Raw genomic sequence first — 6310 nt, 5'->3', positions numbered from 1 at the left:
CCGCATGGGATGTTTCGCTCGGAGATCATCTAGCGCCAGCCGTCACCTTTCGGCATATGCGCATCCGGAAGAGTCGGCGCCTTATAGATGCCATTTTTGTTTGTGATGTTCTTAAAGTTGATATGGAAGTGGATACTCGGACTGGATAGGGCTGGCAGTGTTGCCTTTGGGTGAGGTGCCCGCTAAGGGTACACTCTAAAAAAAAAGAGTGTAAAAGGAGGGTAACTTCGGGATTTATGCTATCTGAAACCGCATGGCTTAAATATACCCTGCGCAATTACCCGCACGGAAGACGTTAGTCTCTTTCGCATGACTTTACACCATTTCGTCCCTGCAGCTCAAGCAAAAAAAAGTTTGGCGCTTGTTTCTTCTTTTTTTATGATGGTAACCGGTTTCAAGCTGGGTGCGGCTGTGTTTCTACTTCCCGTGCGATGTCCCTTCAAGAGCTACCACAAAAGGACCCCCCGTTTTTCCCCGGATGAGGTGGGGAATCGTCGAAAGTTGGGAGCATCTTATCTTCTTACAAAAAGCGGTGCCTCCCCCCTTCACCTCCCCCCCCAACACCCCTTGGTCGTCCCGTCTTTTGACTCCTACGCGAGCTTGACCGTGGAGGGAGCAAGGCCGAACTCAGGACAAGGGCGGACAGACAAGTGTGTACGCTGCAAAACAGGGAGAAAGGGGAGGTGAGGGGGAGTGGTGGTGAGGCGAGAAGCGAAGCAGTTGCTTTTTAGTTTTGTTGCTTTTATTCTCAACACAGCGTCACGTGTTCGTAGTTGCTTGAGCCTGCCTGCGTTCCCTGCGACTCTGCGAGTCCGAGAAGACGACGACGGCCATTGCCGCACGAGTCAGCGTTCGTGCTCTTTGTCGTTGGTACTCATCTGTGTTTTTAGAAAAGTTCGGTTGCTCTCAGCGATTATTTCATCGAGTGCGCTCATCGATGCCTCACTATGAAACGACTTTGTGAAAGTGTGAACTTCGGAATGAAACGGCGGATGGCTGGTCGTCGCGGTGGTGGTGTTCCAACGGATCCTTGGCGCCAAATTTCAGCCGCGCATGTAAGTGACGTTTCTCTGCTATTTAAATTGGCCTGAACATGTTTTGTTATTGCTTACGTCCACGACGCTGCTTGTTTGTCTGTGAAACGGCCTCTGAGCACGACGTCTTGGATCCCAACCTGAGCATACCACTCCCTCAGTTCAGACTGGAGGAGCGCCGCGTCCCAAAATTTTCAGATGGTCACGACCTTTTTGCGGGATGTTAATGGTGCATTTATAGTCGTCTACGACGCTCACAAGCATATCCAGCGGTCGAAAGTATGCGTCGACGAGCGCTAATGCAGTCCCGGTGATACGCATTGACGTGTTTACATGCCGCATTATTTTTGCTCGCTGCCTACAATCGATTTTGATCGTCTGTTGTTGCTGCTTTACGGGAACGTTGCCATAAATGCGGGAGAGCATGCAGGGTGATGGGTTAGGTTTACGGTTCTTTTGCCAGCAACCTGTACGTTCGAAGGCAGAGCGCTTGATATCCTAAAGTCACACTTTCAGAACGCCGATTTAACCCCGCACTTTTGAGCTGATGGCGTCGAGACCAGAGGTGGGACCGAGCCGATTCGTGTACATGTATACTGTCGCAGTGACGCAATGTGCAGGAAAGACATTTCTCACGCTTTATTTTTTTTTTTTCGCTGCAGGCTCAAGTCCTTCGTCTCGTCTGCGCAAGAACGTAGACTGTCGTTTCTTCAAAGAATTTGAAACTGGTCTCTGCTATCCGTGCTGGTAAGTCCAAAGCATTGTTTCCGTCCAGAAATGGGCGTTTAAATTGACACGCGCACTTTTGTGGCACATATTGCTGATCACTGACATCTGCCTCAATGTATACTGCTTGGGATTCTCGTCGGAGAATATTTATGTCACGTGCCATGTGTGTGTCTCCTTGCGTGTTGCCATTTTCGCTCATGCCGTGCAATATGGTGCACGCCCAGACAGTGACTTATCAATTGAGTTTCATTGTGTTTGAGGGCGTGTGCGAGTAAATAGTGTTATTTAGCTTGCTGATCACTTATGTTAAGAACTGATAATAAATATTGGACTCGATCAAATCACTTAACAAGTGAAAAATCTGGGTTAGCTGGTGATCAGATGTCTTCAGCATTGAAGCAAACCATGTGTCACCCCTTCTCTGCTTTAAGACTGACTTTCTTTTTGTAATCGGTACATAAAAAGACCAACGCAAAAAAAAATAATTACGGGGACAAAGGAACAAAAAATGACAGGACGGGCGCTGAAATACGTTTTGTGCGCCTTTGTACCTGTTTTCTTTTTTTTTCGCTGGTCTTTTAGGGTGTAAGTATGAACCAACTGGCCCAAACAGCTATTTTGATTAAATGTGCTAATTTTCGTTAGCGAGCTAAGGAAAATTTTTATATCACTAATATTTTTCATTTGGGGATTTGCTATAGTTTCTACTCAGTTATTTCCATTCTGAACTTTTCAGCCTCCTGACCCATAGAAAGGAGGCTATGCCTGACCAATAACAACACATTCTTTTCCTTCTGTAGTTTCTGTTGTCAGACATTGTGTTATACTCATTACTACAATTCACTGGTACTGAGACATTCCCTCATTGAAGTTAATGTGTATTGTCATTGTGCTAGCAGTTCGTCATAAATCTGCTATTCTAGTTTATTTAAGCAGTTATTTCGACTGTAAAGAGGTGGAAGATATTGTTACAGATATATCTAGGAACAGGAATTGTAGCTTTTAAGCTCATTGTCAAAATATTTGAGTCATTGTTTTGGCATGTGTGGTGCCATTATTTTTTGTACTATAGCTATGTATGTACTAGTTACGAGTATCATGCTAATGTTATGAATGATACCTTTGCTGCAGCGTACCTGCCAGTAGGAGGAATACGGTGTAGAAGTGCTGTTACTCCTGCTTCTAAAGATCAACCTGCTTTCTTCAGCGCTGGACGACTACTTACGGCAAGATTTGTGTGGTATGTATTTTTCGACATAGCTGTGGCATTGTGATCTGTTCATTGTTGCTTTATGTCTATCAAAGAGCATATTTTTCTATGCTGAGGAGCAATAGCCTTGGCATTACATTCATTTTGGAACCATTCAGTGCTATTGAGCAAGTTAGCAAGGGAGGAATTTTTTCAGTATGTAATCGATCTGAACATGTTGACTTCTTTTTATTGAGTGAGCTGTAAATGTATGCCTCTTTTCTTTTTTTCTTCAAAACCTAATATTTATATTGTTTGCACTTGGTTCTCAGCAGTAAGGTTATGTTCTCTGATGGGTGTAATTTTCAACAACTCACATGCTCTTATGTTGCTAGGTATGTCCACAATAGAATGAAACTAAAAATGAAGTACTGCAGGTGATATGTAATGGACGGTATTTTAGCACTTTCAGCTTTATTGTTTCTTTCGTGTTCTTTATATTGTTTTGTGCCATTTGTACTCAGCGTATTTTCATTGTGTCCCACCACTACCATTTAACAATATATATATATATATATATATATATATATATATATATATATATATATGCCCCCACCCCTTATGTCATATCTATGGGCCTATAAAGAGAGAATGAATGAAATGAAATTTGCAGTACAATTAGAACTGGATTGTGCAGCACAGTGGACATGTCTGTGGTAGAGGATAATGGTTGAATGGCTAATCAACGAAAATTAACTTAACTTTTGCATTTTAATTTTAGGGGACAGTATTATATACCAGAAATGAGGTCCCAATATTATAGGTGAGCCCAGTTCTTAAATTTTCTTAAAGAGCAATGTAGTTCAGAATATTGAACAAGGAAAGGCATATTTGAAAACTATTGTCTTGCTTTCCCACATTGCATGTAAAAAATGTTGCTGCACTTGGTATTGTTGCCAGAATCATGTTAGCTTCTTCTGCATCATCAAAAACACAAAATATGTCTATATTATCTGAATAAGAAATGTCAGCAACACCCTTTTTTAGTCATGTAATGTGGAAAAACCAACTTACAAAGCTTTTAAAGGAATATTTTTGATGGTCATTATGTTAGACCACATAGATTATTAGGAGGGTTTTAGGCCTAGGCTCACTCATTAATAGCCTTCAATTTTGCAGTTTTCATATTGCCTCTTATAAACAAAAAGAATAAATAATTAAGTCTAATCCTGAAGCTGTACCAGATACCCAAAGTCCACATTGCTGCACAACCCACCGGCAGAGACTGCAGGGGTGTCTCTTCATAGTTTATGATTTGCAATCTGTAAAGGTAAAGAACATAATCTTCGAGAAATTTATTGTAAATACTTTTTAATAATCATTCTTGTATAATATTGGTCAGCATTTACAATTTCATTAGTTAGGCATCTAAAGAGATAAGCAGTGGACAGTTCTGGCAAATTGCAGTTTATGAGAAATTTTATTCCTGCTGCATGTGCTGCGAGCATTACATTAAGCAGCAATACATAGAATCTCAAGCTTTGTGGTTTGTTCAAGGAATTATAGGGGTATTGAAGTGTATTGTTTTTTGCGTCCTGAGCAAGATAATGTAGTTTTGAAGTGAACGGCAGTCTTGAGAAGTTTTTGGCATCGGCATAAGCTGAGTGTGGTGTGAAACTAGCAATGAACTTATGTAAAAGTTGCATTTTATTGCCATGCTTTACATAATTCTGCATCTGTGACATCACTGCAGTAATGCACATGTGCAGAAGGTGCTTTGGATGTGCCTTGCTATCATTGCTCTTTTAGCATGAAATGTTCCATCTTTCAGAAGTGGTATCCCGCATTTTATAAGGCATAGCCTCTGTGGTATATTCATGCCTTTTTCCAGGAATGTAAACTGCACTAAAGGCAGAAACAATAGAATGGCCTTAGACATACCCCTGCAGGAGCAAGCTCTGCAGGAACAAGCTTCATTCGTTATATTCATGAGAAATGACAACGAATGCAAGAACAAAAGAACCTCCCCCCGTCCCCCCCCCCCCCCAAAAAAAAAAAAAAGAAGAGATTTGCAGTTGTCACTTGTGATGGATGATCAGATGACTAAAGACAGTGTAGTCTCAGGAAAACATTAACACTATAGGCAACATAAGATAATGTCATGAAGGACCAGAGACAGTGTTTTCTAGGAGGGTGAGACCATAGTGACTAGAAACAAGACCACTGGTATGGTGAGGTGTGAAAGCAAACTATAATGTTTGGGTTTTGGAGTGGAAACCAGCAAACAACAAAGGTGAAAGTGAAGGTGATAAAACAAAGTTTAACATAAAAAGCTAATGATAAAAAAAGGAGAACTGCACATATGAACCAGTAGAGGGAGCGGTTTTTTAAATCACATCTTTTGCCTTTATTAGGCTAGCTTCTATTTTATCAATATGTTTTCATTCATATTTCTTTAAATGACCCTCTGGGTAGTCCAACATCAGTGATGCCTATGGCTTGACCCTGTACTGTGAAAAAACTGCGCAGAAATAAACACACCACAAGACAGAAGACGGGACAAAGGCGGGACAAGCGCCTTTGTCCCGTCTTCTGTCTTGTGGTGTGTTTATTTCGGCGCAGTTTTTTCACAGTACAAATATGAACCAACTAGCCCAAGAAACGGTATTAAGGCTTGACCCTGCTCCTAACAAGAATATGTCTCATTGTATATTGTGTCTTATTGAGCATATTGTCAATTTTTTCTGAGATTGCAATGTGCTAGTTGCCTATGTGTGTGTTAGTGGCACAGGTAAAGCTCAGATTTGGAGAATTTTCATTGATCTATATATTGTGTGAGTTCACAATTCCCATTATATAAACACTTGGAAGCCTGTACTGGTGCACTATTTCTATCTGTCTTCCTTTTTACTTGCCCTTTGTGCAGTGTTATGTTTATATGTGAATTAATTACTCCATAAGCATGTTTTGTGAGACTTTCTTCGTGAGTAACCGATTACAAGTTCTCTTTTCTATGCAGGTCAAATATGTGGTACATCCCTGCCCTGACTGTGCGGAGATGATTATCCAGTCCCTTGCTGCAACTTCGGTGTATAATGAGGTGAAATAAACACCATGGTATGTTATCTTAACCGATTGTTCTGTAAATTCTTTTTGTTCAGTCTGCAACATAACTTACAGCTTGAACACAACATGACACAGCCTACCTCACCTGAAACATTGCTCACTGTCACACTCCAGACGACACTAAGATATTGCAATGTTTCAACATAATCTTTCCTTCCAGAAAATCTTGAAATGTATTGGTTAGCTTTATTCCTGCTTCCAGTGACCAAGTTTACGATGCAGATTGGTAATA

General features: G+C 41.1%; 1 long non-coding RNA gene across 1 annotated transcript; it reads left to right on the top strand.

Annotated features, from left to right (window-relative positions):
* Nucleotides 1-962: 962 nt before the first annotated feature.
* LOC146182732 (uncharacterized) lies at nucleotides 963-6066 on the top strand. Its single transcript, XR_014708385.1, has 4 exons — nucleotides 963-1055; nucleotides 1697-1781; nucleotides 2895-3003; nucleotides 5972-6066. It is a non-coding gene; the product is annotated as an uncharacterized LOC146182732 (long non-coding RNA).
* The last annotated feature ends 244 nt before the right edge of the window (nucleotides 6067-6310 follow it).

Source organism: Amblyomma maculatum, chromosome 7 (genome assembly GCF_055883805.1).
Source record: "Amblyomma maculatum isolate TAMU_Amacu chromosome 7, ASM5588380v1, whole genome shotgun sequence".
Classification (NCBI taxonomy): domain Eukaryota; kingdom Metazoa; phylum Arthropoda; class Arachnida; order Ixodida; family Ixodidae; genus Amblyomma; species Amblyomma maculatum.
This window is presented reverse-complemented; position numbering and strand designations above follow the sequence as displayed.